Consider the following 23,963-nt stretch of genomic DNA (forward strand, 5'->3'; position numbering starts at 1 on the left):
TGTCCCGTTATTGCGTACAAGACCTACGCTTCGCGAAGACCCGATAAAATGATATCTGCCACTTCGCCATTCTATCTAGGCATTGAATACGTTCCATGTACCATCAACAGAGGCATATGGTTCCGTAACCAGCGTATGGGAATCAACAAGCTAAACACGCTCATGAAGACGATGTCGAAAGCGGCCGGGCTCACCGGTAAGCTCAGTAATCACAGCACTCGAAAGCTTGTTTCAGCGACTCCTCCATGCCGGCGTTCCTCCTAACACACCGCGGCACAACTTAGCGGACATAAAAACGTGTCAAGTCTCAATAGGTATGCTGTACCTAACCAATGCCAACAACATCAGATGAGCAGTATTCTAACCGGTATACAGGAAAGCTACGACCCGCGACCGAGTAGCAACAGTACTGCAGTCGTCGATCGCGATTCTCATACTCCTTCGATGTTACCGTCAACAACCGCCGTCGTTCTAGAGCAATCAACCCCTTCCGTAATGACAAGCAACAACTTGAGTACGCTGCATCACGTTCCTCAACTGCATGGTATGTTTGCCAATACCCAAATACATGGTGGAACTTTTAATTTCCACTTTAACGTTGCTGGGATGGATGGAAGTCCCAAGTCGACTGGCTCCTGTATCTCTCCGAGTAATACAAATACACGCCGTAGACCGTGTGTGATTTATTCTGACGATTCGGACTGAAACGATCCCCGAATTTCAAAATTTTGCCGCTTCTATTGAAAGCAAAATATGATGTGTTGTGTTCTCTGTTTGTTTAACTTTAACAAAGGTAATTTAATGACAAGTTTTCTCCGTTTTTTTGTGAAATAAAAGTTAGGATTTGTGATCTACGAGTACTGCTTCAGCGTTTTGTTTTCAGTGGACGAGTAAATGAGCTCGAGCAAAGATGATGACCTCATAAATTTACATATGAATAGACGTGTGTTAGTCAAGCCAATCAGAGACCTCATACAGAAACGTAATGGCGGCGAATCACTGGGATTTTCTTATGTAATATTAGTCCACTTCGCGATGCATTTTGCTAAATAAGAGGAACATATGTAATAATAACAGAACCCCATGAGCTCGCACAGCATTTTGAGAGATAATGAAGTTATTTTAACGAGTGATGCGGCATATCCTGCGGCAGTACTTTTCACGAGCGAAGCGAAGGTTATTACAAAAATACCGCAAAGGATGTACTCGGACATTTGCGCCGCGCATTGCCCTCCGCTTCGCGTCGTGCGATACGCTGCGCCAATGTCCTCGTGCATCATTTGCGGTATTTTGTAATAACCATATTACTATACATCTTACATTCGTGATTGGGGCATCAAATTGTCAGAGTAGTGACCGTTTTCGTACAATGTCGACAATTTTTTCTTCCAATTTATAGCGAAAGTATGGAACGCTATCTCGGACGCGCTTCTGCAAGTTCTGAATAGTGTGTGTGCATTACTCACTAGTCTGGCAGAGACCCTGCGATTCGCGTTCTTCCCTGTTGAAACACGCGAGCGCCCTTCAGAGACGCGACGCGAATCCCAGGGTCTGGACGTTCTTGCAAGCGACCGGTCGGATTCTGACAAGTAGCATAGCCAAATAAAATTAAAAATTAAAAATAAAAACATACTGCGTATATAAATCTACCAGCTACTAGTAAAAATTTTCTCCGCCCAGATAGACAGGTGTTTCTTTTGACGACACTACCCTTATGAATATTCATATACTTGCAAAAACCGACAGTCGCTGTGTCTGGCAGCGCGCGCGTGCTAACAGCTAGCACAGCGTAGCCTTCGAATGCAGGTCTATCGTGGGCGCGCACAAAACAAGGCACAGCGACTGTTGAGAGTCTAATTACTCACGTACGTACTGAGCGCGCGAGACATGTTCTGGCACTCCTCCAATGGGTCTCTTGAAACCGTTCAACAGTGAATGTGCAGACACAGCTGCAGGGGATTGGGCGCCTTGAAACCGTGCGTGTTACGGAACGGGCGTTCCGTACGGCTTTTTTAGCGCACGCAAATATATATTGTTCTCGATGGTAGATGTATAATAATATTTATATGATGTGACAGCATAAGGCTTGTGGTTTATTACATTTCATTAGTCAATTACATTGGTTGAGGAATTCTATATAATTGTTATACGTGGGATGGTATTTTTGAACTCAGGGTTTTTTTGCACACCATGGGCAGGAGGCCCAAACAATGCTTTAAATATCAAAGACAATTATACATACTATATGAAGTGGTTATACAATGACAGCAGTGAAAGCAATAAGTACTTTTACTGCAGATAATTACATATTTATATTCATAATGACCGTTGGAATTAATCAGTGTGAATACTGTACATGATGTTGATCATTGCAGTTTCAATGAACTTGGAAACATGTAGGAAAAGTGCCAATTTACAGACAAATGCAATATATACTGTATGGAGTACTTTCCGTTTCCATCTGGTTAAGTTATGGCAGACTTATAAAAACCCACAAAATGGCCATCCGGTGGCCATGTTGGATCAAACAAAAAAGATAAATTTAACCTACATATGTATGTATACCATAGTGTGTTGTCCTCCACCAAGTTCAAGACAAATTGGTCCAGTCATGTTACAAAAAACAGCTCCAGCATGGAAGGACAGAACCCGATCACAGTCCCTGTTCCAGACATTGTCCATTGAAGAGGGACTAAAATGACATTTTCTGCAAGTGAGTTACCTATAAGGTTTGGTCAGAGTTTCTGTGTTCAGCATTTTGACAAAGTTTGCCTTTTTTACTAAACTGCATAGTTTCATCGAGATAATGTTCATTTTGACAAAAATGCACATCTCCACCTTATAATACACTTACACACTGCAAATACAACAACATTGGGTGCAGTTGTTTTTAGTTATGAATGCTGAGCCTGGCGGACATACACACATATATACATACAGACAGATAGTAGACAGACGGCACACATTTGCAAGTCTATACAAATACCTCTGTCATTGATAGTGATACATATATGGGAGTCAAAATACTGGAATGGCTTCATAACAGTCTTTGATAACAGAATTATATAAAATTAAAATCAACTCAACACAGACAAAGAAACTCACCTTGCTCATACGGCTTGAATGAATATGTTGTGAGACTGTAGCGAATATTCTGGGCGTGAAGATAAGGATTCACAATAACCTGATGTACCTGAAACAAGGACGATACCAGCTGCTAGGAACTTTGCCTCAACTTCAAAAGAACATAAGCTTGTAGCTCAGTCTACAACTTTGAACCACTCTTTTTTGGAGTGGAGATTTAGCCGAGCGGTTCTCTCTGTGGCCTCTCCGCTAGGCGACTGATGCCGTATGCTGTGGGTTTGAACCCGATTGAAAACTAGCCGTATTGTCAGCAGTCTATGTGTCAGCACTTAGATTAACTGAGTCACATGATTTGTAGTTTAATGATTTTTATGGTACACACCTGTTACTATTTACAACATCCTGAGAGAGCAGCTCTTATCCAACTGTACAGGTCAGGTGACTGTATTTTCAAGAGAGTAAATTTCCTTGATGGAATTAAGCTTGACCTCATGAAAATATAATCAATTTACAAATATTCTTATACTCATACTGGACAAATCAAGTGACTACCTTGTATGGTTCCAGTAATAGATAGGCTTTATGCATTCTAAAATTCATCAGCGATTCTAAAGTCGGTTAAACTTTTATGAGCTGTCTCACTATAAAGAAGACTTAGGTCACTCCAGGTCATCACATACGCCATATATCATTCACCCATTCGTGTTTATTACATTTTTTATGGCCACGAGTAATATCTTATTTTTGTTTATTACCAGTAATAACCAAACAACTCAAAAATTGCAGCCTCAATAAAATTTGAGTATCTGGTAGCAAACATTTGACTGTTTGTTTGCAATAACATAAAAAAGAAATGATAAATGTGTCTTGTTGTTGTAAATTACATGTTTAATGGTCATAAAGCATTACATTGTAAATGTGTAAAAACACATAGATTCACCTTTGGATACCAACAGCCACAGCAAGTTTGTATTGGACACAACTGATTTCAAAATCAGAGATCTACATCTTGACTGAGCAATGTTGTGAATACTGTTTCCACAATAGAGGCACCTACGATAATTATCAAATGTTTATTATATAAGCTATAGGATATATCATCTGTAATATCAACCTAAATTAGTCAGAGGAAAGCATGTTTATGTGACAGGGTTAGCAATGTGTTTTATGTACTTTTGTTTACACCATCATTTATATTTTTCAGAGTAGAAATGCAACTCCTCTGCTGTGTCTTGAGCCATGGCTCCAAATGATAGAATTCCCCCTTTCTTTTTACAAATTCTTTCTTCCAAGTGAGAACTATGTGTCTCCTGTAAAAATGCGATATCAAATATGTTTTTCTTAGACCAATTGAAAATAGCTTTGAGCTTGGTTTGATCACGTAGTCCCCTCACATTCAAAGTGACGATCTTAACATAATTCGTGAGAGCACGAAGACAAAGCAAAAAACCTTACACTTTCTTTGAGAAAATCTAGTTTCTCTAGGTAGCTTGAGTGTCACTCAGACGGAACTGGCATATAATTTAGCCGACTCTGGAAACCTGGCTTCGCATCTTATCTTTTCACGTCCTCGCTCAACTGGAGGCGGAGGCGATCTAATATCGATAGTTTTTGATGTTTTCCGTATAATGTTACTTACACTGAAATACCCCCTTTCTTGGGTTCTTTGCTTCTGGCTGATTTGCATCTGCTACTTGATCTGCTTTCCATCTGACTTTTCCAAACTCTGTCTTTGTTCCTCGTTCGACCGTGACCGCGTTGACGACTTAGTCTCTGCATCTTGGGCAGCCAGTCTTGTAGGACGGAGACGGGTTTCGTTGGTCTTTGGGCGTTTCACGAAATGGTTGCGTCTGAAGAATGATGTACATCAGCTTGCACTGTCATTTTTCGTGATTGCTGAGGTGACATACTCTATTTTAGTGCTTTTTCAATCAAGTCTTCTGCTTCCTTAGCTTCACAGAAATAGATTCCATGAACTGATCTACAAGCTCTGTACCATTTTTGGACACATCCTCGCAGAAACCAAGAGTTTCATTTTCGAGCTCACGTTCTTTGCAGATATTATCCATTTTTCCCTTCGGTAAAAATTGGACGCCAAGAATTCCATCCTTACCAACCACATGTTTACAACTTCGTATCGCTTATAACTCCGTCAGATTTTGTAGAGTTTTACAGAAAATCTTAAATTGTACAACCAAATAGTTATCAGTAAAACACTATTCACCTTATATCTTCACACCAAGAGGCTTGTATTATCAAACAACAAACTTTACATTCCACTGAGCATCTTAAGGTGTACATTACATTGATTATTTATTTGTTCTGCTGTTTTTAGGAGGAAGTAAAGTATGATAAATATATCTCACAAGAGACTGTTTATGTTTCTGAGTTAAGATGGGAATGAACTTGTGTTTTTTCGTTCCCATGCTGATGATTATCCCCAATTTAAATATTCTCTATGTTGCCAATATAATTCCTAAAATGTTATGAAGGAATCTCCAAGTTAGTATTCTCTTTGGTGCGAGCTAGCTATATACAAGAACCTTGACAAGTAACCTTTGATAGAAATTGATAGACAGCCCAGAATTTCACTGCACAACTTTTCTGAAGGACAAATGTTTTGATTCTGCTATGCATGGTAAAGGACAAGTTCTAAACAAATTTCAGTTGAAACTGTTAATAAGCTTGTAAATTGAGTTTGTCCATACATTGCTTTTTCGTGTTTATGCCTATTGTACCATTTATCTGATGCACTGGAAAGTTGCATATTGTAACCCTCTATATAGCGGGTGTTAGTGTTAAGTAACAAGCAGCGTTTAAATAGAGTGCACGTAAGATTTCAATTCTCAGCAACTACAGTTTGAGAAAACTAATCAATTTGTATGCAGTGAAAACAACAAAGCTCTATTTTGACACTTTGATCACTTTTTGTATGAAAGTTAGTAATGCTACCAAATCACTTTGCTGGGACAAAAGTCTTTAGAATGTCATACTATTCAACCTCACTTTTGACAGGCTACTTATATTGTACTTTACCAACTTAATATTCTGTAAATAAATCAACGTGGTCCTGTATTTCAAAATAATAATATTTATATGATGTGACAGCATTAGGCTTGTGGTTTATTACATTCCATTGGTAAATTACATTGGTTGCGGAATTCTGTATAATTGTTATATGTGGGATGGTATTTTTGAACTCAGGGTTTTTTGCACACCATTGGCTAGAGGCCTAAACAATGCTTTAAATATCAAAGGCAATTATACAAACATATATAAAGTGGTAATACAATGACAGCAGTGAAAGCAATAAGTACTTTTATCATATACCCAAGCCCATATTGCTACATCCTAGTGACATTCAACGTAAACTATCAGCCGTGATATTTCACGTAAACGTCGAGATATGCACGATGAACGTCATCATTTTTAGAGTTTTCCCGAACTACATTAGCAGTTTATTGTAAACAACGTAAACAACAAAATCGCTGCCGCTCCCCGCCTGCGAAGTGATGTTAAATATCAAAGGCAATTATACATACTATATAAAGTGGTAATACAATGACAGCAGTGAAAGCAATAAGTACTTTTATCATATACCCAAGCCCATATTGCTACATCCTAGTGACATTCAACGTAAACTATCAGCCGTGATATTTCACGGTAAACGTCGAGATATGCACGATGAACGTCATCATTTTTAGAGTTTTCCCGAACTACATTAGCAGTTTATTGGTAAACAACGTAAACAACAACAAAATCGCTGCCGCTCCCCGCCTGCGAAGTGATGTCGCCGACGTAAAAACTTGAAGGGCTCCGAGGAACACGGGTATTTCTGGTTGCAAAATACGGAAATATCACCTTGAGTCTTGAAATGTTTTCCCATGGTATTTTTTTTGGTCATGTTCTAGCAAACATTCTGCAGTTCGCACCGCGCCGGCACTGTGCATGGTCTCCACCGAACAGGTAGTGAGCGCATGGCGTGACAGCGATGTCGCGCGCGCGACGACTGTTGACATGGCAATGCTAAAGGTAAAGTAACAAAATCGCGTCCCCTCTCCGCGCGAGCCCCGTGCCGTACGACGATCGAAATCAGTCTCTGATTTAAAGCTGAGCAGTTTTTGATCGGTTACAGTTGTAATAACATATTGCACCTTAAAATGTTCCTTCTGTATGACGATTTTTGTATCCCGGTTCCTTTCTTCTTGGGTTTCATTGAGATATATGGGCGACTTGCAGCGATGTCGCGCGTGATGTTGACATCTTCGTCGTATACTTTATGAATGAAGCCTGTTCACATAAACATTCTGATATTTATGTGCAAAGCGTAATAAAGTAAAGCCTCAAAATTAAAGGTTTTTCGTTCTATTAGTAAAAATTCCCTAAAATTATGGGCATGGGTATATGATAAATCGGTTATTACCCAATATCACGAGACAAAGTCGAGCGTCTGACGCAGTACAAATGACACTCATGCTGATACGACACAGGAACAGGCGATATTGGGTAATAACCTCTAATTACTGAAGCTAATTACATATTTAAATTCATTATCACCGTTGGAATTAATCAGCGTGAATACTGTACATGATGTTGATCATTGCAGTTTCAATGAAGTTGCAAACATGTGGGAAAAGTGCCAATTTACAGACAAATGCAATATATACTGAAACATTATGGAACACTTTCCGTTTCCTTCTGGTTAAGTTATGGCAGACTTTTAAAATCCCACAAAATGGCAATCTGGTGGCCATGTTGGATCAAAAAAAAAATAAATTTAACCTATATATGTATGTGTGCCATAGTGTGTTGTCCTCCACAAAGTTCTAGATGAATTGGTCCAGTCATGTTACAAAAACAGCTCCAGCATGGAAGGACTAAACCCGATGACAGTCCCTGTTCCGGACGTTGTCCATTAAAGAGGGACTAAAATGACACTTTTTGCAAGTAACCTATTAGGTTGGTCAGAGTTTCCGAGTTCAGCATTTCGACAAAATTTGCCTTTTTTACTAAACTTGCATAGTTTCATCGAGATAATGTTCATTTTGACAACAATTCACATCTCCACCTTATGATACACTTACACACTATAAATATAATAACATTCACAAGATGAAAATCTAGATTTATGCGCAGCATAAAGGTGACATAAAGTTGCATAAAGATGATCTGTAATCATCTTTATGCAGCAAAAAGATGGAACTTTATGCACCTTTATGCTTGTGCATAAAAGGTTTAATGGCTGACTAAATTTTTCACCTTTATGCAGGACATTACAGATGCATAAAGATTCACATTTATGCATCAACCTGATTTGTATTTATACATCTTTATGCACAACATAAAGAAACATATTCGATCTTCTGTAATTTGGATCTTGTAGGTCCAAATATGAACCTGATTGTTCTGTTTTTGCACCTATTGTACTGTAGTTCTGCACTCATTAACTACATTAATATCATTGTTGTATTAACTACTTTGCACATTTAACCCATCTAACATACACACATATCTACCAAAGCAAGATCATAGAAGAGGTATCGGTTTTAATTGTTTATTTAAAATAGTTAAATAGGAAATCACATGGGACAAAAATACAGAATTCCTCAAAACTTCCTCAAAAATACAAGCAATATACTTCATGTGAAAAACAAAAAATACACTTATTGTTTTCTTCTCAGATGCAATATTGAAGTGTCAACCAAGTATCTGAGAACTGATTTAACTTGACTCACTTTACACAGCAATTATGGCTTTAGTTATAACAAATAAATAATAAATCCATTGTTCTCTAAGATTTGAAATAAAATTGGATGTACCGGGTGTTTGGATGTCTAAGTAGAAAAGAGACTCCACATTTAGCTATGTTTTGTGTTGCATTGCTAGTATCTATTACAGATCACACATGATAATGAGTTCTGCCATATCATTGAAATTGCCATACAAATATTTTGATTACAACCTAGACTCGAGCTAAGATTCAAGCACATTGCATGTACATAAAGCTACAGTGTTGCCAAAAATAACTGTAGTTGTAAGTTGGTGTACTTAATCTGTAAAATTTGTTTGCAAAGATGCACCTCATTTTTAACACATTGTTCATGAAATATCAAATATGGCCACTGAAGAGACTAAGACAGAATTATTGGTCTTATAACTCAGCCAGTAATCCGTCGAGTACAGTCCACATATTCACACATGTACAGCTTTGGGTATTCAGCTTAATCACTGATTATGACTCAGTCGGTGTAATAACATATAGAAAGTGTTCCCAGTTGGACTTTCATGAGTACAGCCTCTGTCTGGTTAACAAAATTCAAAAGTTGAGTGGTCTTTGTTCGAAACAAAAAAATACATCACTAAGCCTTTAGCAGAATCAAGAAAATGTATAAAATATGCTTATACATTAAACATTGTCCTGTAATGAGTTGTCAATGCTGCTGGAATTGTCATGTGTCTGTCAGGCTCTGATCTGATTGATACCAGGCCCTAAATGCAAGGTAGCCTCAATATGCATTTCCTTTGATGCATGTGTTTTTCCATATGCAGTTTCAATTCTTCCTCTATCCCATGGCAAGAGTCTCCAAATAAAGGCACCACCCTTGCAACTTCTGTCATGTTCGCTATCCTCAGAAGAAACACACACAACTATCAAAATGTCTTCAGCTTGATGCTAGTCCTTGGATAGCCCAGATTGTATGTATTTCAGTTCCTGAAAATAATGATACACAGAATAAATCATCAGGACTGTACACTATCAATTTTGTTTGTTTTTGTTTAAATCCGTGTATTTATAGACATTTGATAATTCATTTTAAAGTACTTCACTTTAAAGTCACTAGACAAGATGGTTAAAAGTTGATATGTATGCAAGAAATTTGATTTCTGAATTTCACTGAAATGTTGATTCACTATACATTGGAGTCTATGAGAAAACTATGAATAATTTTTTTTTCAATGCTTCACAAACACAATTAGACTGAAAGATTCCGTTGCATGCGAGCGTTCCGGTGCACTGCGACCTACCTGGTAAAGGGTCGCAGGTCGCAGTGCGCCGGAGCGCCCGCACACGACGGAATCATTTAGTCTTAAACACAATCGGTGCTTTCTGAGATGTTTGACAATTGATACAAATGTACTTGATTAAATTACGGTGTTTGAAGTTCAGATGAGGACAACAGTTTTGATATTTGAATTTCAACTAAACCTATTTCACTTTTCATGGTACTAGTGGTATACAGGTCACTTAAATATTCTCCCTGACAAAAGTTGCTATATCTCTAATACGTAAGTAATGGAAATTGTTCATTGCCCTCCATGAGCTTGATTTACAATAAGACAAGCCTCAGAGTTTCAACAGCAAGATGTTCATGTGACAGATAATTATACTTTTGTTCAGATTTACAGTTAAATGACTACCACGAGTGAAATCATGCAGCGAATCATTTTATCTCCCAGAATATTTTTGAACACTAAAACTTCTTTTTAACAGGTCAACTACTTAAGAAAATTGAGTGACCCCCAATGCTGTTTGAAAAATACATGACCGCCTTTGCAATTTTCAAATTTAAGGTGAACCGCATCCCCCTTCAAATTGTGCTGGCTTACCCCCGGCTGTAATAACTGAATGCTCCCTTATTGAATAGACTGGTCATCTATGTACTGTTGTACATCAAACTGACATGTTTATGCCTAAGACCAAAATGTTTTTTCACTGATTCATTGCCTATGTTATTGACTAAATATTCCTGTTTTTGTTAGGAGAGACTGTAAAATCAATGTACCTCCCAGACACATGGAGTATGGTCGTGCTTCCAATAATAATTTTGCAAAACATGTCATCAATTATGCGCTTTAGCGAATGGTCAATTATGCGTTTAGCAAATGGACCAAGTCTTTGTACGTTGGCCGAGAACTAATACAGTAGGATCTATACGTTACAATATTACATCTGTCAAATTAGGATTGAATATTGAAGATAGAAATATTTTTGTATCATGCAGCCTTGACCTACAGTGCCTTGTAACATATACATATATTGAACTAAAAAGAGGGCATGTTACGCTGGGGAATCACCCAAATCAAAGATTGATGTGACTGTGTATGTGTGCCAGTAATAGTATGGATTAAAAGTTAATCTTTCGGTACTTGATCTAGAAGTCATCACTGATGACATACATGGAGTCCCTGCTGGATTATGTCATTTGAATTACGGTGATTGAATAACAATAACATACTTGCTAGATTCATTACAGAGGAGAGCGGTGATTTGTTAAATGTTTGGAAATCACATGCTAGTGATCTGTTGGGGGTCATGTTTGTGTATTTGGGACAGTACAATTACGCAAAAATATATATTATGCTACAATTTTTGAAAAAAAGCAATGGTTTTCTTGCACACTGTATGTTGTTCGGAAAATAGTTTCATTCAATTTTAGTAAAAGATAAAATATGGTTTTGAGCATGTCATGTAATCTGGAACATGTTATCAGAACAGAAGCTTGTTTCATCTTTCATTACACAATTTTCATTACACAATTTGCAACAGACTCTGCAACCTCAGTTTGTCTTGTGATGTTGTTTCAAAGTTTTGTTTCCCAGACAAGGTTCATAAATTACACTTCATGGATTCATTCAATAGTATTTTGGCCAGTGTCGGGAGACAGTGTTAAAAAGAACATTTCCTTGGTTTGACTATGCAATTATTGTATGTCATGTACATTTGTGTTTTGGAACTCATGGAAGAGCCCCTGAAGTTGTTTCAACACTATGCTCCTCTATAATAATTTCCAGGGTTTACATATTTCATTGTGATTTCAAAATTGACATGGGCTAATTGGCTACATCACTATCGATTACATCTGTATCTTCAAAAGAAGATTATAAAGGCAGATTTTGTCGCTTATGGCTGTTAGGTGCCCTGCAAATATAACCAAACATCAAAGTTCAGCTAAGTAAAATTGTCGTACATGTGTCATGATGGTTCTGCTTAACCATGTTCATGTACTATAATTCACCAACACTGGTGCTTTGGTTAACTTGCCCTTCAAAGTTCACTACTTTAGACTAAAAACTTATCAGTGCATACTTTGTAGAGTACATACCTCTCATATTGTTCCCAGTTGTTGGCATGCCTTTTTGTGTGACTGTCATTCCTTTGGGCACTACACTTTCCCTATTTGTTCAACGCCTAATAAAATACATGTACCTCCAGGGGACCTGCAACTTGCAGAAATATAAAAAAAGAGTTAAAAATCCTACTGAGAAAAATCAAATTGTCTCAAACACAGATGATGAATCACATTTCAAGTCACGATAATGACGATGAATAACCATATTAATCTGACAGTCCATGGACACATATCTTTCTCCAAGAGCTTTATAATGAACCCCCACAAGTGGTAGATCAAAAAAAAATTGTAGAAGTTTGAGAGTCCGAATATCTGTCCCCGAGGCGCGTTCTACCTTAATTGATGTGTATGACGCCATTTTCGCCATATGGAAGCGCCACTTATCGGAATTCCTCAGAGAGGCTTGACCTAAGATGACGTTAAGTTTTCGTGTTTGGTTGAGGAAGTTAGGGGGTATCACTAGGGGTCTGATCTACTGTGCGTTTGTATTGAGCTACTGCCAATGGACACACTTGCCTTCAACCTTATAACTTTGAACCGGAACTCAGCGACTTTGAACTCCAGGATTTCGAACTTGGTGTTTCCGATGAATTCAGAAGTACCGAAGGGCATGTGGCTCCACCAGTTACCGAAGGAAGCTGTACAAGCATGGCTCTTTTGGTAGCTCAACGGTATAAGCTACAACGTTACGGGAGGCCATGTTTGGAGCTGAACACATCTTCGATATCGCCTCATGACGAAATGAACTCCCAAAATGCTTGTATTTTTATCCAAAACATTTTGATTAGCATTGCAACCTAGCTATTATCACTTGAAAAAAGCGATGTTCGATTTCAAATGCCCGAAGAGAATTGCATGACGAAATTGCTCCGCATGTTTAGCCATTGCAATGCTGGTTTTAAAATATGGATAACTCTTTTTATAACAAAGAATGGTTATAGAAAAATGCCAATTCTAAAGTGCTAATTTTTTAGTAATATATAGACAAAGAATGTGCGGATGACGAGATAATTCCAAGAACCGTTCCCCATGGGGTGGGGGGAGGGAGAGACAAAGCAAATGACCAGAAATGGCTCATCTGTCGACTCTAAATGGAGTGTCCCTCATCCAACAACAATAGTTGTGCATACACACTTTTATGTTCTCAGGGGCACTAAATTAAACTTCAAACACACTTTCATGTTCTAGGGGCACTGAATGAAATTTCAATTATCCTTTCAAAGTACAGTCATAAACTACACACTACAATTTTCCTGTTCTCACAACTCACTTTGAACTCTAATCGTGAGTTACCGGTTATTAGAAACCGCAATGGAGGTAGGAAGAGATTGCAAATCCGAGTAGCCGTTTTGTGCAGTCTTGAGAAAATAATTGAGAATGGTTAAAATCTGAAAGCCAACCAACCTCACAACTAGTCATTGGGCAAAATGTCGGGAAATATTCTTGGAAACGGTCTTTGCATACATAAAAACATGCACTGTACTTATAATTTTGAAAACTCATGTCGTGCCAATCTTTACCAGCAACAATTTTTAGAGGCGGTGTTTTCACTTCAGGTTTCGAATCATGCAGAATGCCTTATTGAAATCTCGCGCACGATTATTAGTACATCTGTAATACTTACAGGCAGGCATAATATCTAAGCTGTTTATGAGACTCCCTAGATCAGACCCCCTAGTCAATGCACCAAAACCCGAAAACTTTACATCATCATCTGGGCATTTCTCCCGGCATGCTTTGTGGAGGCTAAAAAGGTCTCCATATTGCCTGATTTTGATATTTATTTTCATGGATAACTTCAACAAATCACTGTTTCTGTGCAAAAAGTAATGATAAATGCTTTTATGACATAAATATAAACCTGTACACAGCTGATTAAATTTTTGGTGGATATAAGGTGGTGCAAAGGAAGTTGGGTAGAAAGGACTGATGTAGAGTCAACAGTGCATTGGAGCTGTATGCATGTGGCATTGCTGATGAATGTAAGTGATGGGTATGCCTCAATTGAAGAGTCTACAATGTCACAGTCCATACAAACGTTGAACACTGCAAGGAAAGCATCCATGCAGGTCAGTTATACTCATTTTGAACAGCATCATTTTCTGATTTTCAAGAGCAAAACCCTTTGGTCAGAACAAATGATCATAAATTTCCTAATACATACAAGTTACCGGTATGTTTATATAACCCTTTTCCTGGCAAGTCCATATTTCACCACCAGGTCAAGATGGTTAAAATTAATGAAACACAACATATTTCATATGGTGTATTTTAACATAATACTGTGCATTTGAAAGCTGTTCAAAACTGTAAACTTGATTCTTTTGGACTAAAGATGCTATAACAGAACAAGCCAAGTGGGTGAAAATATGTCATGTTTTGGCTCAATACCACTTTTTACTGACTTGGCTGATGGGGAAGTGATACTGTCTGGCAGGAAAAGGGTTTTAATAAAATTCAATATATTTATTACTTTATTTAGGTCGCATATTGATAGACTATAGTATTTTCCACAGAAAATTCAAGGGTTTTACTTGTATGTTGAATGACCCCCCTTGGAACAGGAGTACGGGCCCACATTCATGATTGCCCCCTGTTTTGACATCCTAGATTGAATTTTCACCCTAGAGGTGAATGTTTTCAACTGTGACATTGTATGTTCTCTCTCCTTGTTAATATTACCAATTTTTGAAAAGGGGCGATAATCAAAATGGCTGTTAAAATTTGAGTTTACTGTTTAAATGTTTCTCAGAGGAATATTCCTAATGCAGTAAAAGCCAATATCCCTTCAGAGAGTAGAATTCAGAGAAAACCACGACAAAATGGGAACATATTCTGAGGTCAACAAATTTCATAAGTTACAGCTAGTGGGGCATTAAACATGCTATGTCATGTTACTTTGCACTATTTATAACCTTCTTAATTAATAATGTTATTGTGACAGAGGAAATAAATTGACAACTTAACATGGATATAATGCCTCTATACTGTAGTAAAAAAAGATAAAAACATATCAAGGGGCTCTTTTCTGTCATTGAGCCATAGAACATACATAAATTTGAGTGACAAGAATTAGGAGACTTGTGGGATTGAATTCAAAAATCTACCAACATATTCAACTTATTGCAATTTCAAAAGAAAGTATAGCAACACTTCATAATCTTATTATTAACCTTCATGCACAGCCATTTGAGTAGAGGTTAAACAAACAATAGAGCGTATCAATCATGTGTTCCTAGGATAATTTTTCATGGGGACTGAACAGAAATTACTTGGGGTAAGGCTTTTTTGGGTGGTTGCTATTTTGTAAAAAAAGCATTTTTGAATTGTCATGCATACCTTTGGGGCAGGGTTATCATTTTGCGCAACTATTGCAACTATTTGAAAACAAGATGTGGCCAATACAGTGCTTCACCAAAAAATATCAAATCATGATACATTGGAATCTGTTAGGCTAAATATTGACAATTTTACCCTATACATATGTAAATTTATCCAGGTTTGATAATTTATGTGATTTTTGTACCCTTTAAATTTTGAGGTAAAATACATCTGTGTACAAGAAATTTGATTTTTGGATTCCATCAAAAATGTTCATTCACTATACATTGTAGTCTGTTGAAACCATGATATTTTCAATACACAACTAGCTATATATTTGTGTTTATAGATGCTTAATGATATTAATGCACTTGATAAGATTGAGCTGGTTACTAGTGAATGTGTGTGCAAGAAATTTGATTTGGAATTTCACCGGAATGTTTATTCACTAAACATGTACATTCTGGTCTCTGAAGAAAATGTGAACAAATATTTCTAATTATATCATACCAGTATATTGATGGTGCAAATACAGTGAGCAGTCAGCATTCAACAAAGAAATACTGTTTACGCCAAATTTTAAGCGACTTTTTTAATTGGACGATAAAACAATTTCATGTCGATCATCGGAAAAATTGCAACATTGTGTGAGTCGGCAAGTGGATCGCAGAAGAACGTCACAATTGTATCTAAATAAGTCAGTGATTGACATTTATTTTGTGTGAACGACAACACAAATTGGGCGACACGTACACAAACTGCAACTTATGTTCGCGTTGATTGCGCCAGAAGTTGTATAAACAACTTGTCCGGCGGGCAACCAGATTTTATTTTTGACTTGCCCGAATGGAAATTTCACTTGTCCCGGGCGTCAGGCGATAGGAATTGTCAAGCCCTGATCATTAATACAGACTGTGACTCACTGGTCATACAAAAAATTGGGAGGGATAATCTTTTTCTTGCTAACACTTTTTGAAGGGTCATTATTTTCCATGGATTTAAAATGGCACTTTCTGCTGATCCCTGGAATTGCCTTTGTTCTAGTATGTAAGAGGACTATGGAGGGGTGATAGCTTGTTGTTTTCCATTGAAATTGTAATCTGGTGTGTAAATTTTCTGGTGCCAAGTTCAACACAGGCCTTTAAAAACACCAACCACCCCCCCCCCCCTTAATTTTTGTCCGGTCCCTGACATGAATCAACAGTCATCCCGGGGTGCATACATGTACCACTAAAAGTCACATTTAGCATAAAGTGACCTGGAAATTCGATGTTCATTGAAATTATCAGGAATATCAATGATTTAAAACAAACAAACGTTAAATACTTTGCCGGATACAGACATTGCTGAACACGTTTATAAAAGAAGGAGTAGACGTATCTTAGACACAATATGGCTGGTTAAAAATAAGACAGCAGCTATACATAAGCTTACCTGGTATAGAGCCGTCCAGCTGATGCAGGACTCAGCGACGATCGAGGGCTTGAAGTGTGTGTCGACCTGTCGCTGGTGCGGAAAAGAGGTACTCTCTTCCGTTTTGGCGAGTTTCGTCCCGGTTGAACGGAGAATAAAGCTAGTTGCTTGTCGGACCATGTCGTAACTGCATGACACGGTCGATGGCACACTGGCACTAGATTCAAACGTACCGCATAGTCGTCGAGATGGTCCAGGAATTCAAGGTAGACTCTTTAGCAGACATTCCTAAACACCGACGGGACATGTCAGTAGAAGCTAAAATATCGACAACTGAAGATTATTGACGGCACGATCACGGGGTAGGATTGCTGCGAATCCGTAGCCTCTGCACTCGGGTAGGTTGGTCATTGGAGTGGTAGGGCTACGATGTGTAACACGCAAATATCGCACAGGATGCGGCCTTCGCCAGAAATTTTAAAAGACAAAAATGTAACATAACTTTTCAAAAGGACCTTGTCCGGTGTTCATATAACCTACCCGCTCAATAATTACTCGGTATTTGTAATTTTTCTCTCCTCCTAATGGATTTTTCGCAGCAAGACCGACGATCGCCTTGAAATAACCGCCATCTTGAATTTAAAGCTGCTTGACCCATGACGTCATGCAAGTCTCGCAAGTTCCCGTTCGTACTTCATTTGCATTCAGATATCAACAAACAATACGTGCGCTGACTAGTATTGCTGTCTCAGCATTGTCGGCTACGTTATGCGAATTTTCGCGTGGTAAAAGTGAATGAATAGAAAGCAAATTACTTTTAACTTCAAAAATTGTGAATAAAATATGTAATATGTTTATAAATAATTGTTGAATGACACTAAACTTGTCCAACTATTATCCATCATGCAAATTATGTTAAATTCCCCAGAGAAATTTCACATTATAGATCATGATGTTCTCCATCACATGTAACACAAAATAAATGCAATGATCCTTTTATTCACCATATCGTAATTTCAAACAATCTTGGTAGAGCTGATGTGTGGAGTTGCCCTTATTTTCCTTTACATCTTTCACATTTTCTGTTTTATGAATCGCCTTCCAATGGAGACTCGTCTGTAACCTTTTGCTCTCTCCTCAAAGGCTTCTCCACAGTTCATACATTTGGCCTCCATAATGTTTCTGAACTTGAACTGAACCAACACCCTAACTCCTTACTAAATTTCAAATGAAGGACCACTTATTATTATTATATCCTTTATTAATCCAATATAAAAAAATTGAAATGTGTTGTGGTGTACACAGTCTAAAAAGAAATATTCCACAATAGATAAAATACAAAGAGATCACACAGATTAAAAAGCACAGTTCCAAATAACAGACAAAGCACTTGTCGATCAACAACAGTAAAATTTAAAATAATTCTAACAGTAGCCATTAATGAGTTTGTTTTGTTTTTTTTCACCTGTTAGAAAATTGGTTTAGAATTCTCACTGCTGAGGGTACAAAAGTATTTCTAAACCTGTTTGTGCGGCACCTTTACTGAATAGTATCTGGTACCAGACCTCATTTTAGTGAAATTACTATTCAGTTGATGCGTTTTGTCAGACAACATAGTTGTAGATTTGTTTTTCACTGATTTCATATACAAGTCATCAAAACTATACAATTGTACGCCTAGAATATTCCTAGCAGCTTTGATGATACGATTTATCTGAACTTTATTAGAAGAGGAAATACTACCGCCCCAGCAAGAAATACAATAAACACTTGCACATGTTTTTGGATTTTACACATTTAAGGATTTCTAGTCTTTATCACGGAAAATTTTTATATTGTCAAGAAAAAATAGCTGGTCTCTATTTTGACTCGATAAAACTTGAAATGGCATTTCCTTTTCCTTTTCATTGGCTGTAGTGTAATAGCTGTTCCTTTCCACTGTCCATCATCACCTGTTATTTCCATTGCAGACTTTAGCGGTATTGCCGAAATCAGTAATCACACCATCTACAGCAGCTTAAATGGTGATTCACTTGCTAGTACAGTCTACAGCAGCTTAAATGAGGACACCAGTTTGCACACAGTCTATAGCAGCCTCTATGAAGACAACAGTGGTAGCACTGTTTACCTGCGTACTGATGATGAGTGTTCATCAATTGACATTGATGCATCTGACTGCAGCAAAGATCCAAACAAAGGACTAAACAACACAGTTTACTGTGATCTTGAAGAAGATTACAGCAGTCCCACCAAGAAGTTTATGCCAAGTTTTTCTTCAACACCTAAACCAAGACGTCGAATTTCACAACCTCTGCGTGACCCAGTATGTGTGTTACAAATGGAGTGTTGTGGCGATGAGTGCTTAGGAGAGCTATCTAAGAATGCCATCAAGGATGCAGAGAGGGAGTTCAAAGAAATTGGGAATGAAGATCGTCAAAGACAGTTCATACTCAACAAAATCATCGAGCATTCAACATTGAAAGTCGTCAATGGTAAGAAAGTTGTGACAACAAACTTAGTCATCAAAGGAGTCCCAGTGTGTAACTCTGCCTGGTGTCATGTACTTAATATTTCTGCAAAGAGGTTTGCATCAGTGGTTCATCTCTACAAGGAGAACATAATTACTATTAAACGTGGTAACAGTGGGCGGATGAGAATGACTGAAAAAACAACGGTTTGTCTGACTTGGATGCAGTTTCTTTTCGAGAGAATAGGGGATTATATGCCACACAAGACTGAAGTACATCTGCCACCGACATGGACTAAAGATAGACTTTACAACAGAATGGTGTCAGAACTCCTTGAAAGAAAGTATGGAAGAAACATGATTATATCACGTGGCCATTTCCAGAGAATATGGGCGCAACATTTGCCAGAGTTCAAGATTATGAAAGTAAGGATTTTTCGTCACCAGTAAGGATAATTTCTTGAGTTTTATGCAGAAGTTGATATTTTGATTCGTCAAAAAACCAGACTGGTAAAATTCATAGAAATGAGTCATTAGCACCTTGAGTATTTTTTGTACAAATACAGATAACAGCACACTGATAAATATTTACATTAACACTGAACCAAATGATTGGTCTACATTGGCTACATGTATTTAGTTTTCCTGATGCCATACCATGTATCCTAAAATTTACTTTAATTATTTTTCTGATATGCTATCAGGGTAAGCAAGACTTTCCAGTCTGTACGACATGTGTAAATCTGCGTGAAGAACTTACAAAAGCCAAGAAAGCAGAAGATCGTACACGGATTACAAACTGATTGAACGCCATGATGAGCAAGTGAGGTAAGATTTTCAATTGTAAAATTCAACCACTTTCCTGTTAGCAAAATGGAAAGGTTAATGCCTTTGGAGTAATAGGAGTTGATTGGAGACTTTGTAAAATACATTGTGAAATCAATTGTAATTAACTTAAAAACATCAGTTTCTGCCAAAATAGAAGTTGATTATAGTAATATGTTCTAATCAAATGGGAGCACTTTATCATTTCAATAACGTTTTTTGCAGTTGATGCATGTATTCATGTTTATTCTTTATCTTCAGCATTGAAAGGAAACAATACCATAATGCTAGAGAAAAAGCTCGCACACATCCAGAAGAGATGACAACTGTCATTATTGATGGCATGGACCAGAGCAAAACAATGTACCACACTTTGTTGTCAAGGATAAAGATACCCATGGATTATTGCAAGTTCTTACCCATATACTGGTATGTTTATCAAAAATAGTTGATCTTTAATATACCCTCCCGATATGTTTTTTGATTACAAAGTGGACTCATCAGACGTTGAAAATTGATGAAAAATCTACATCAAAAATGTTTGATTTGTAAGTATAAGTGAACAAGTATATATCATTTAACACAGTTTTAGCACTCAATTTCTGAAGTTTTGAAATATTTAGTCTCTAACAGTGTATTTTAAAGCCTAAAATTTTATTTTTCCACATAATGTGTACAGGTACATACAGATTGATAAATATAATTTTCTTCATGTTTGTCTTAATCCACAGGGTCTTTACATCATACTGATGTCCCTCATGGAAAAGTGCCATATGTTTTTCTGGATTTGCGTCAGTTTCCTCATGACAGCAATTTGACAATGAATGTGTTACTGCAGATGCTGCTAAAGAAAAAAGAAGTACTTGGGAAACATTATACACACAACTGGACAACTGTTACAGAGAAAACAAAAACAGATACGTCTTGTGTTTGGGCTCCCTGCTGGTTGAGTATGGTGTATTTGATGAGGTAAGGAAACAAAATCATTCACAAGTTGCTTTCATGAATTCACAGACTGAATGAACAATCCAATGTATTTTCATTTTTGTGTCAGATAGAAGCAATATACTAATATCATATTCCTGTAGGAAATCATTGTTGTTTGCCAAATGGATGAACACTAAATTTCCAAAAGTGTTGTTTATCAGTATAGCATTTCTCTTGGTACTGATATTCGTTTATTTGATATTTTGTCTGTAAGACCCGGTATTAGTACTTACATGCACCACAGTATACTTAGCATGGTCATTACATGCTATCTGTGCATCTCACACAAAATGTATACTGTCAAACAGAAATATGTCGCACATTCTGTAAAGCAGAGAAAAGTTTTAGAAGAGTTGTACCAGTAGGCAGAATGGCATGGACAGTTTGAAAGAGCCAAACAATGTTTCAAAATTGGCAGGTAGTTTCTTTCGCATGGCAGCCAGTTTGCAATAGCAGTGGTGATTCGAAGGATTTTTGCAGCTAAGGTGTAATTAGTACTGTTCTCTATCTTCCCAACCACAGGTTACTTTCAAATTTTTGCCAGTAGGCCATACTCATGAAGATTGTGATCAGATGTTTAGCAAAATAGCTTCACAGCTGAGGAAGACAAATGCATATACATTACAAGGTATGTACAAGATGTATTCATGCTTCACAAACAGCTCTGGAGGGAATTCTCAGTGGGGTGAGGGACTTGAAAATATCAAGGATATGTTTGTGGGCACTTGAAAGGAGTTGGGGACTTAATGATGGGACTTCAAACAAAATGTCAGCTCTTCAATTACCGAAGATACTGAACTGTACGATGTACTTGGATATAAATCCAGGTATTTGGGAATGACCTTATTATTAACACCTTTTTCGTCCAACTTTACAAGAAAAAAGTCGAAATTGAGGCGTCTTTGGATGGCTATCGTGCACTGTACTGAGCGATCGGTAGCAGACTGAGAACGAGTTAAGCATGTCCAGGACACTAAGCACATAGAATAAATTTCTCCCCATGCTGCACAGTGCACATGGTAGAAATTGTACGTCAGCAGCATACGTTCACTCGAATTCACAGGTTTGGACTTACCTGAAGTACTGAATGCTGAGAAGTATATATTCTTGTAAAAAAAAAACTTATTGTACTCTGCGTCAAAGTTACTGGACTCCACAAAACTTACTGTACAACGAAACTCCATTGGCTACAGACACAGGTGTATAATAATGATGAATCTTGTTCAGGATGTCATATTGTATCTTTGTGAAATGATCTGGTACGTAAATATGTTGATCACTTGGATTAAACAACATGAGGCTTGGCATAATCTGTTATCCATCTTTTGCAAATACCAGAGTGTGTATCAGCTCATAGGTATACCTTTTATCATGATTGTAATGTTATGTCCATTTACAGAAACAGGAAAATTATATGTCACTCATGCCCCCTTCATGTTTTGTGATGAGTACCAACCATTCAGTTAAGGAAGAATGTTTAACTGAATTGCAAATGCTGAAAGTGTAGTTTTGTAATAAAAGCTGCTCTATCAAATTTATATATGTATTGATCATTAATTAATACATTGCTTATTTATTACAGACTTAATGCACACAGTCCGCAGTAGCTACACTCCTGCCATTAATGCAGAATTTTTGACTGAAGTTTACAATGTTAAACAATGGATAGAACCACACATAGCTGGAACCTTTGGTGGACACTCAAAGCCTCACAATTTCCGCTTCAGAAGAGTGAATGGAAAAGTAAAATGAACTACAGAAAGTGGAGTACTCTGCCATGGAAACCAGTTCGTAAGAATGATGCAGAAGATAGTGATGATGAAATGAATGAAGCAGATGAATCAGACGGTCTTGTATGTTTAAAGGTAATTGTAATCCCATTTTGTCATAGTAAGCATATTGTGTATATCAAAGTATTACATTGAATCAACACAGTGATGTTGAAATATGATTATCATATTAGGTCTTGATGCACATTGTCATTTTATGTCTGCAGAAATAAAAACAGCTTAATACAGTGGCAAATCATTGTTTAGAGGGAGTTGCTGTGATATGGCTTTCTTTCAATCACTTCAAGCAAGTTTGCTAGGCCATGAAGTCAATACCAGAAGGACATTGATTTATGTCACTAATTATTGTTGAATTGTGTCTCAATGAATGTGTGTTTAATTTTGAGTTGTGATAAGAGTTCCATTTGGTAGACTCTAATGATATTGACAGAATATGTATTATTGTGTAGACCTTGCCTAAATTTATGACACACAATTATTTATATTTTAGACCATCCCGAGCCTGGATGAAATCCCAGAATGGGTAATCACCTCACTGGAAAAGCTTGATGTGGATGCTGTAAGGAAGCATGTCCCGAATAGCTATGGTCAGATTATGCAAAGGCTTCATGGAGAAGTTTCTTTGACAACATTAAAAAATATGAGCAGGTATGTCTTCATGTAAAGTATTCTTCTGTAACCAATCACAATTTATCATAAAGTGTTACATCAGTTTCAATTGAATGAAGCTGCATATCACAGAAATAACGGGCGACGCCCTGACCATGAATGTGTATTTGTGGGTGCCGGCAAGAGGAAAGCCAAAAATTAACAGGCAACGCTTGCCAAGCCAGTTAATTTGGCTTTCCTCTCACCCGCACCCATAAATAAACATTAATGGTCAGGGCAGAGCTTGTTATATCCATTATATCATCCATGAACCCAAGAAAAGCATCAAAATTTACA

General features: G+C 37.4%; 1 long non-coding RNA gene across 2 annotated transcripts; it reads right to left on the reverse strand.

Moving 5' to 3' along the window:
* Window positions 1-8,680: 8,680 nt before the first annotated feature.
* On the reverse strand, window positions 8,681-17,314 carry LOC139123695 (uncharacterized). Of its 2 annotated transcripts, none has more exons than XR_011549765.1 (3): window positions 16,971-17,314; window positions 12,189-12,303; window positions 8,681-9,796 (listed from the first exon to the last, which is right to left on the reverse strand). It is a non-coding gene; the product is annotated as an uncharacterized lncRNA (long non-coding RNA). The 2 variants fall into 2 exon arrangements; XR_011549764.1 differs by having other exon boundaries at window positions 12,189-12,309.
* Between the last annotated feature and the right edge of the window lie 6,649 nt (window positions 17,315-23,963).

This window comes from Ptychodera flava (assembly GCF_041260155.1).
Source record: "Ptychodera flava strain L36383 chromosome 23 unlocalized genomic scaffold, AS_Pfla_20210202 Scaffold_23__1_contigs__length_28996876_pilon, whole genome shotgun sequence".
NCBI lineage: Eukaryota > Metazoa > Hemichordata > Enteropneusta > Ptychoderidae > Ptychodera > Ptychodera flava.